Genomic DNA, 10,960 nt, shown 5'->3' with positions numbered 1-10,960 from the left:
AGTTTCCCTCCATTTATCACCGTTAGATCAGATTCCTTTTTCTAATCCTAATTCTACATGACTATCTACTCTTCATCAAACCGAAGCATAAAAAGATATACTTTTTCCCTGTTTCTCTTGGCCTTCATTCCTGAAGGCTCCCATTTCTTATAAAACTTGTATTAAATAAATTTGTGAGATTTTTTTTCTTGTTAATCTGTATTTTGTCTCAGCCATGAACCTTGTGATAGGTAAAAAATATATATTACTTTTTCTTTCCTACATGTAAATAAATATATTTGTATTTACACATCATAGACACATTTCTTTTTTAAAAAGCTGTATTTGCAAGATTTATTTAAATCTTATGTGTATTTGGGATGGTTAAAGAGGGAATTGATATAGATTATGGAAGGGGCTAAATCCCCACCTAAGCCACCCCCAGGTGCTTTGAGCCTAGCAGGGGCTGGGGTACAGAGACTGACTATTGGTAGAGCAAAATTGAAGATCTCTTAAAGAAAAGCAAAGGCCAGGAATCAATGCCTCCATCATCACCTCTGGATTCAGTACTATCAAAGCAAGCATTGCTCCCCTTACATGACCAACCCCTCCCAACCCACTTTGGGGTGAAATTTTCTAGCTCCCCATCTACAGCACATAGCCCCATCACAGGCATCTCTCCCTGCAACTTGCAGTGGAGATAATTCACTATGTTCCTCTCTTGTGTCAAACTCTTCATAAGCATGAATTCTGGTGGCTAGATAAGCTCCATCAAACAGATATTCTGTTGCTTATTCATTCTTCTACTAATTTCTATTTTCCATCAGCAATATATGACGGTTTTGCTTTCTGTAGATCCTTGCCAACACTTGTTATTATTCATCTTTTTTTTTTTTAAACTATAGCCATCGTAGTAGGTATGGAGTCATATCTCATGATTTTGATTTGCATTTCCCTAATGGTTGATGATGATCACCATCTTTTCATGTGCATTTTGCCCATTTGTATATTTTCATTAAAGAAATGTCTTTTTAAATCCTTTACCCATTTTAAAAATTATTTATCTTTTTATTATTGAGTTGTAAAAGTTAGTTGTATGTTCTGGATACAAGTCCTTTATTAGGTATATGATTTGCAAAAAATTTTTCCCATCATGTGGTTTGTCTTTTTGCTGTTTTCTCCCTACATTATTCCCTTTTGGTAGCTTTTATTTCCTTATTTTTAATTGACACATAATTGTACATATTTATGGAGTACAGTGTGATATTTTCATACATGCCTATACAATGTGTGATGATCAAGTTAGGGTAATTAGCATATCTGTTACCTCAAACACATATTATTTCTTTGTATTTGGAATGTTCAAAAGCTGCTTTTAGCTATTCAAAAATATATAATAAACTGTTTTTCCTTATACCCACCCTATAGTGCTGTAGAGCAGCAGAATTGATTCCTCCCATCTAGCTGTACTTTTGTGTCCATTAACCAGCCTTAGGCTATCCCACTCTCCCCTCTACCCTTCCCCACCACTACTAACCACTGTTCTATCCTCCACTTCTATGAGGTCAACTTTTTTAGCCTCCACTATGAGTGAGAGCATACTGTGTTTGTCTTTGTATCTGGCTTATTTCACTTAAGATAATGTCCTCCTAGCTCATCCATGTTGTCATGAATGACAGAGATTTGTTCCTTTTTGTGACTAAATCGTGTTCCATTGGGTATATATACCACATTTTCTTTATCCATTCATCTGTTGACTGACACTTAGGTTGAGTCCATATTAGGGTATTGTGAATAGTGCTGGAATAAACATGGGGATGCAGATACCTCTTTGACATACTAATTTCCTTTCTTTTGAATATATACCCAGTAGTGAGATTGCTGGATTGTGTGATAGTTCTGTCTTTCGTTTTTTGAAGAACCTCTGTGCAGTTTTCCATAATGGCTATACTAATTCATATTCCCACCAAGAGTGTATGAGTTCCCCCTTCTTCACGTCCTTGCCAGCATTTATTTTTTATCTTTTTGATAATAGCTGTTCTAATTGGAGTGACATGATACCTCATTGTGGTTTTGATTTTTGTTTCTCTGATGTTGAAAATTTAGTGATGTTGAGCATTTTTTCATATATCTCTTGGCCGTTTGTATGTCTTCTTTGGAGATACTTATTGAACTTATTCGCCTGTTTTAAAATCAGATTATTAGGTTTTTTGCCATTGAGTTGTTTGAGATTTTTATGCTGGATATTAGTCTTGTGTCAGATAAATAGTTGGCAAATATTTTTCTCTTGTTCTGCAGGTTGTCTTTTTATTCTGTTCATTTTTACCTTTTGCTATGCAGAAGCTTTCTAGTTTGATATTTGTCAGTTTTTGCTTTTTAGTTTGTCTTTGTCTATTTTTGCTTTTGTTGACTGTACTTTTGAGATCCTTTCCATAAAATATTTTCCCAGACCAATGTCTGGAAGTGTTTTCCCTACGATTTTTTCTTTCTCTTTTTTTCTTTTCTTTTCTTTCTTTCTTTCTTTTTTTTTTGGAACAGGATCCAGCTCCATCACCCAGGCTGGAGTGCAGTGATATGACCGCGACTCCCTGCAGCCTTGACCTCTTAGGCTCAAACAATCCTTCCACCTCAGCCTTCTGAGTAGCTGGGACTACAGGTGTGTACCACTATACCTGGCTAGTTTTTTATGTTTATTTTTGTAGAGATGGGAGTCTCTCTCTGTTTCCCAGTCTAGTCTCAAACTCCTGGGCTCAAGTGATCCTCCCACCTCAGCCTCCCAAAGTGCTGGGATTACAGGAACAAGCCACCGCACCTGGTTTTCCCCTATGTTTTCTTCTAGTAGTTTCATAGTTTCAGGTCTTATATTCAAGCCTTGAATCCATATTTAGTTGATTTTTTTTAATGTAGTGAGAGATAGGGGTCTATTTTTATTTTTCTGCAACTGGATACCCAGTTTTCCAGTACCACTTATTGAAAAGACTGACCCTTCCTCAATGAACGTTCCTGATATCTTTGTTGAAAATCTGTTGGCTATAAATATGTGGATTTATTTCTGGATTCTCTATTGTGTTCCATTGGTCTGTAGCTCTGGTTTTATGCCAGTACCTTACTATAGCTTTGTAGTATATTTTGAAGCCTGGTAGTGTAAGGCCTCCAGTTTTGGTGTTTTTGGTTTTTAGTTTTGTTTTGTTTAGTTTTGCTCTGCTCAGGATTGCTTTGGTTATTTGGAGTCTTCTGTGGTTCTGTGTGAATTTTAGGATTTTTTTTTTCTATTTTTGTGAAGAATGTCATTAGTATTTTGGTAGGGATTGTATTGAATCTATAGATAGTTTTTGGTAGTATAGCCATTTTCACAATATTAATTCTTCCAAGGCATGAACATGGAATATCTTTTCTTTCTTTTTTTTCATCCTCTTACATTTCTTTCATTGGTGTTGTATAGTTTTTCTTCTAGAAATCTTTCACCTCCTTGGTTCATTTTATGCCTAGGCCTTTTGTTATTATTCTTTGGTAGCTATTGTAAATGTGATTACTTTGACTTCTTTTTCTGCTACTTTGTTGCTGGTGTATAGAAATGCTATTGATTTTTGTATGTTGATTTTGTACACTGCAACTTTACTGAATTTATCAGTTCTAAGAGTTTTTCTGGTACAGCTTTTTAGGGTTTTCTATATATAACATCATGTTATCTGCAAACAGAAAATTTGACTTCCTCCTTTCCAGTTTGGATGCCCTTTATTTCTTTCTGTTGCCTAATTGCTCTGGCTAGTAATTCCTGTACTGTGTCGAATAAAAGTGGGGAAAGTGGGCACTGTTGTGTTGTTGCAGAGTTTGGAGGAAAGGATTTCAACTTTTCCTCATTTGGCATGATGTTGATTGTGAGTCTGTTATATATGGTCTTTATTGTGTTGATATATATATTCTTTCTATACTTAGCTTGTTGAAAGTTTTTTTCATGAAGGTATGTTGAATTTTATCAAATGCTTTTTCTGTGTCTACTGAGATGATCATATGGTTTTGCCCTCTGTTATATTAATGTGATATATCATGTTTATTGATTTGCATATGTTAAACTATCTTTGTATCCGTGGGATAAATCTCGCTTAATTATATATGATGAATGATGTTTTTAATGTGCTGCTGGCTGCTGGATTCAGTTTGCTATTATTTTGTTGTGCATTTTTGTATCTATGTTCATCAGGAATATTGGCCTATAGGGTTGTGTGTGTGTGTGTGTGTGTGCATGTGTGTGTCCGTCCTTGTCTGGTTTTGTTTTGTTTTTTTTTTTTTTTTTTGAGGCGGAGTCTCATTCTGTCGCCCAGGCTAGAGTGCAGTGGCCGGATCTCAGCTCACTGCAAGCTCCACCTCCCAGGTTTACACAATTCTCCTGCCTCAGCCTCCCGAGTAGCTGGGACTACAGGCGCCTGCCACCACACCCAGCTAGTTTTTTGTATTTTTTTTAGTAGAGACGGGGTTTCACCGTGTTAGCCAGGATGGTCTCGATCTCCTGACCTTGTGATCCGCCCATCTCGGCTTCCCAAAGTACTGGGATTACAGGCTTGAGCCACCGCGCCCGGCCTTCTTGTCTGGTTTTGATATCAATACTGGGCTCACGGAATGAGTTTGGAAGAATTTCTTCCTCTTCAATTGTCTGGAAGAGTTTGAGAAAAATTAGTATTAGTCCTTTAAATGTTTGGTAGAATTCCACAGAAAAGCCGTTGGTTCCTGGGCTCTTCCTTGATGGTAGACTTTTTATTACAGATTCAATCTTGTTACTTGTTGGTGTATTTAGACTTCCTATTTATTCTTCGTTTAATCTTGATAGGTTGTATAGTCCAGGAATTTATCCATTTTTGCCAGGTTTTCTAACTTGGCACATAGTTGTTTGTAGTAGTTTCTAGTGATCCTTTGTATTTCTGTGGTGTCAATTGTAATGTCTCCTTTTTTGTTTCTGATTTTATTTGGGTTTTTTCTCTTTTTTCTTGGTTAGTCTAGCTAGTGGTTTGTCAGTTTTTATTTATCTTTTTAAAAAACCAACTGTTTATTTCACTGGTTTTTTTTTTTTTAGTTGTATTTGTTTTTAGTCCCAATTTTGTTTCTTTCTGCTCTGATCTTTAGTATTTCTTTACTTCTAACTTTGGGTTTGGGTTGTTCTTGCTTTTCTAGTTTCTTTTTTTTTTTTGAGGCGGAGTCTCGCTCTGTCGCCCGGACTGGAGTGCAGTGGCCGGATCTCAGCTCACTGCAAGCTCCGCCTCCCGGGTTCCCGCCATTCTCCTGCCTCAGCCTCCGGAGTAGCTGGGACTACAGGCGCCCGCCACCTCGCCCGGCTAGTTTTTGTATTTTTTTAGTAGAGACGGGGTTTCACCGTGTTAGCCAGGATGGTCTCGATCTCCTGACCTCGTGATCCGCCCGTCTCGGCCTCCCAAAGTGCTGGGATTACAGGCTTGAGCCACCGCGCCCGGCCGCTTTTCTAGTTTCTTGAGATACATTGTTACATTATTTATTTGAAACCTTTAAACTTTTTTGATGTAGGTGTTTATTGCCATAAATGTTCTTAATAGTGCTTTTGTTGTTTTCCATAGGCTTTAGTATGTTGTTTCTATTTTCATTTGTTTCAAAACATTTACAAATTTTTTCCTTTTTTATTTCATATTTTTAGAAACAGGATCTTGCTCTGTTCCCCAGGCTGGAATGCAGTCGTAGCTCATTGCAGCCTTGAACACCTCAGCTCAAGCAATCCTCCTGTCCCAGCCTCCTGAGTAGCAAGGACTATAGGAGACTGCCACTATGCCTGGCTAATTTAAAAAATATATATTTTGTAGATATAGAGTCTTGCTATGTTACTCAGGCTTGTCTTGAACTGCTGGGCTCAAGCAGTCCTCCTGCCTCAGCCTTCCAAACAGATGGGATTATAAACATGAGCCACCATGCCTGGCTAATTTCCTTCTTAACTTCTTCATTGACCCATTGGTCATTCAGGAATATGTTGTTTAATTTCCATATTTGTAAAGTTCTTCTTATTGATTTCTATTTTAATTTCATTGTGGTCAGAAAAGATACTTGACATAATTTTAATTATTTAAAAACTTTTAAGACTTGTTTTGTGGCCTGATATGGGGTTTATCCTGGAGAGTATCCCATGTGCTGATAAAAAGAATATGTATTGTGCAGCTATTGGATGAAATGTTTTGTAAATGTCTGTTAGGTTCATTTGATCTAAAGAGCAGTTTAAATCCAATGTTTCTTTGTTAATTTTCTGTCTTGATAATTTGTCCAATGCTGAGAGTGGGGTGTTGAAGTCTTCTTCTATTATTATATTCAAGTCGATGGGGAGAGTTGAAGGGATTCCTCTTGGTGTCAGGTATGACATGGTCTACAAGCAGCTGCATCAGCGCTGGGTTTGAGGTGCAGGTGCTCAGAGCAGCTGTAGGGCTCAGAGTCTCACAAACCCATTGTGGCACTTGGGTCTTGGGGTGTAGATTTGCTGTCTGTGACAGGGTTGGATGTAGGTTGCCCACACCACCAGAATGGTAACTCCGAGTCATCCCTTGTAGCTCAGGCAGGGTTGTGGTGATGGTTCTTCCACTGGGTGTAGGGCACACCACTGGCCAGACTCAGGAAGAACAAGGGTGCTCTGGAGGTTTGGGCCTGGGGGGCAGGAGATCCCTGTAATCTGGGAACTTGAGCCAATAGGGCTCAGTGGCAACTCAGGTCCCATAAGGTGACTGTGTAGTAGTGACTCTAAACTAAGCTTGTCCAACCTGTGGTGTGTGGCCACATGTGGTCCAGATGACTTTGTATGTGGCCCAACACAAATTCATAAACTTTCTTAAAACATTTTTTTTTTTTAAGTCTGTCAGCTATTGTCACCTATCGTTAGTGTTAGTATATTTTACGTGTGGTCCAAGACAATTTTTCTTCCATTGTGGCCCAGGGAAGCGAAAAGATTGGATACCCCTCCTCTAGACCGTGGGATGGTGGGACTCGGCAGTGTCCCAGAGTGAGAGGCCAGGTGCAGTGGCAGCAAGTATCCCAGAATGGTGGAGCACATCTGTTGTTTGGGCCTTGGGGGAGCAGGGAGCAGCAAGTGATATCTTCACTTCCCAAAAAGAGGGGTATCTCAGCAGTTCCGACTTGAGGGAGCTAGTCCAGCCCCAAGGAAGCACAGGATACTGGAGTTGTTTGGCCTGTAGGGCAGGGTGTCTCAGCTCAACCACTGCTCTATTTCCCTGGGACGTGGGGTACTACATCAGCTCAGCCCTGTGATCACAGCTGCTCAGCTTGGCCAAGGCACCAATTCCCCAGGGGCTGTGCTGCTTCAGGACTGGGAGGCATGACTGTTCTGGGTGGCCCAGGGCCATTTCCCTCAGTTGCAGGACACTGCATCAGTGTTAAGTCCTAGGGTGCATGGCCTCTCTGAGTGGTAGCCGAGGCATCATTTCTTGGGATGCAGGGTGCTGCTTCAACTTAAGCATAGGGGAAGAGTGACTACTCTGAACGGCTTAGGTACTGTTGCAGGGAGGCAGGGTGCCGCCTCAGCTCTGGCCTGAAAGGGCAGGGGTAGGGGTAGGTGGAGTGACTCCACCTCTGCTTGGCCCTATGGGAAGGCTGTAACAGCTACTTGCAGCTCAGCTTGGGGCTATCAGGTCACTGGGATAGGGTGGTTAAGTGGCAGCTTAGCCTCAGGGATGAAAGGGAGCTGTGGCTATGCACCCCTGGAGCAAGACACACTCCAGCTGTAGTTTCAGTTCCAAGGTGGTATAACACAGTAGCCACATGGGTTGTGGGGCACAGCACAGTGTTCGCTCCTTCTCTTGGGGAGCACAGCTATGTGGACTCCAGGCAGGTCCCCCAGCTGGGCTGAGTGCCTGTGAGGACTGCAGGGGACCCCAGTGATGAGGTTTGTAGATATCCAAGGTGCTGATGGGGATTTATGGAGTCCTCTTACCTCCTCACCATAAGGAGAAGTTCTTCCTGGTTCCCAGCTAGTCCCAGTTAGGAGACAGGACAGTAGAGGCCCAGGATTTCCTTCCATTCTCTTTGGCCATCCTGAATTTCTCTGCTCACTGGGGTTTCTGTTACTTCTCTGATGCACTGTGGCACTCTCCCTCACTTATTTTTGTTAAAATGTAGTTGTTTATTCATTGTTCTGGTTGTCATTGTGAGAGATGAGCATCAGGGGCTTCCAGTTGGCCATCTTGCTCAATGCCATAAATCTCCTATAGATAGAAGTCTTTACTTGGTACTTTCTACTGATTTCTGATCAGTATGATCTGAAGAGCTGTAGTTGTACTTTTATTAGCAGACATATCATATATCTTCTCAATTAGCTATGCAAACGCATATATTTAATCATCCAGAGTAATGATGAACACACAGATTTCCTGCTGTACCTCCCTCCCTACACATGCGTCTCTCTCATCTACCTGTAGAGGCACATTAATTAACCCCACACTGTAAATTGATTTTCTTAGTTTCTTCTTCCTAAGCACATTTTACTCCTTAGTTAGCTTTTAACTGACATTTGCAAGAAGGATTTACTTTTTTTTTTGAGACAGAGTCTCACTCTGTTGCCCAGGCTGAAGTGCAGTGATGCAATCTCATCTCACTGCAACCTCCGCCTGCTGGGTTCAAGCAATTCTCCTGCCTCAGCCTCCAGAGTAGCTGGGACCACAGGCGTGCACCACCATGCCTGGCTAATTTTTGTATTTTTTTTTTTTTAGCAGAGACAGGGTTTCAGCATGTTGGCCAGGCCGGTCTTGATCTCCTGACCTCAAATAATCCACCCACCTTGGCCTCCCAAAGGCACGGGCTCACTCTGTCTCGAAAGAATAAAACAAAACAAAACCCAAAAAACAAACAAACACATTCAGTGATACATTATCAAACTGAGGTTGACCTTCTGAGGCAACTTGGAAGATGTTGTTTGTTCTTCATATCCTAAGCTTAAGTTCCTTTTCTGCCTATCTGCTTTCACTGGAAGGGACATCAGACTACCTTCCTGCCTTTTAATAAATCTGCTCTAAACCATTGTGTACAAGGTTAGGTATTCTATTTCTTTTTTTTCTTTTAATCTTTGAGGGAAGATGGCCTTTTAAAATTCTCATTCCGGTGTCCATGAGCTGTCTTTGAGTTGTTCCTTTTTTATCAAATCAATTATTATCACTACAAAATAAAGCCAATTCCTATATTCTGTTCTAATTAGAGATGAGGAATAGCCCTCATTCATTCTTACACATAAACAATCTTGCAACATCTTTAGATTTTTTTTAACTTGAGGTGAGATTCTTAATTTTTCTTTCAAATTAAAAAAAAAACAAAACATACCTGGGCATGGTGGCTCATGCCTGTAATCCCAGCACTTTGGGAGGCTGAGGCAGGAGGACTGCTTCAGTTCAGGAGTTTGAGACCAGCCTGAGCAACATAGGGAGACCCCATCTCTGCCAAAACTATTTTAAATTAGCCAGGTGTGGTGGCTCATGCCTGTGGTCCCACCTACTTGGGAGGCTGAAGCAGGAAGATCACCTGAGCCCGGGAGTTCAAGGCTGTGGTGAGCTATGCTTGCACCACTGAACTTCATGTATAAATATGAATCATTTTGGGAATAAATGAGCAGGAAAGTATGACAGTTGCAGATGTTGGGATAGAGAAAAACATATGTGGAGACACACCAAGAGAGACATAGACACATACAGAGGTATACAGAGACAGAGCTAAGCAGAGGGAGACCTCAACAGAAACAAACCTTAGACATGCTCTTAAATTGGCCTGAATCTAAATCTGTTTCTTTAGATACTTGGAGTAATATAGGTGTATGGAGCATATTTAAAGAAAACATAAATGAGAAACTGCTTTCCATGTGACACCTCCTTCAAGAGATATGTTGTCCATTTTATAAGCACTGTTCTCTTTATTATCTGAGGAATGGTTCTTACAGAATCAGCAACTATAAAATTATATGTGATATCAGAAGATAATGCCAGGGTATATATGTAGAACAATATGTCTGTGACAGCTATCAATTTATTGGCTCTCAGCTCCGGATTAACCCTTCAATCAAGTGTCTGTGGTGATGGGCAGGGTCCTTTTAAGCATCTCTCCTTTACAGTCAGCACGATGTTAAGCTCTTTCCATAGGGGGCGCTGTTGGGGCCGTTGGTGGCTGCTGCCTGATGGGTCAGTGGTATGAGTGTGAGGACATATGATGGAGTTCGGCTCCAACCACTGCCTACAATTGGTGGTGCCTTGGGGCCTTGCAGCCTCATTCTGGCCATAACCTTCTCCTGGGCCTGTGGATGACAAACTTGAGCCCTGAAAGATTCCTGCAGGAATCAGTGCCTGGAAAGCCTTCCGCAGACACTGACTCCTCACTCTCTGCAGATCCTGTGCGGATCACCTGTGACCTGGAGGGTTCCCACTAATGCATCATGCCTGCTGCAGGCCTTCACTCTCTGTGCACAGCCAGGCCGTTGATTGCTGGTGGACTGACCCTGCCTGCACTCTGGAGGGTTGTCTCCTATGTACTCAGGGACTGCAGAGCAGTTCCAGCCTGGGCAAACCAGCTACCTTCCCTGCTGTGTGGGTCCAGTTCAGTTCTCCAAGGAAGTCTGAACCTCAGGGTTGGGACTCTTTCCCAGCTTGTGTTTCCTTGAGTACTCTTCCTTAACTCTAGGATACCAGACAGAATTTCCTTATGTCCTATCGTCACTTGTTTATCAGAATTTAATAACTCTTTATATAAATTATATTCCCCCGTTCAGCCTACTGTAAAGCAATAGCAATGCTGATGTCTTAGCAAGAAATACAGCTGCCTTTCCACTTAGAGAATAATTTATAGAATGAAGTAGGAATCAGTGAGCCAGTTTTTTCATTCACAACTTTTTTCTTGCCTAATTTTGATTTTAGAGTTTCAAAATTGGGTGACAGCTGCTTTCATTTCTCAAAGGAAATGAACACAGTCTTGTTTCATTAGCTAGATTGTC

This window comes from Colobus angolensis, unplaced genomic scaffold (genome assembly GCF_000951035.1).
Source record: "Colobus angolensis palliatus isolate OR3802 unplaced genomic scaffold, Cang.pa_1.0 Scaffold70, whole genome shotgun sequence".
NCBI lineage: Eukaryota > Metazoa > Chordata > Mammalia > Primates > Cercopithecidae > Colobus > Colobus angolensis.
This window is presented reverse-complemented; position numbering follows the sequence as displayed.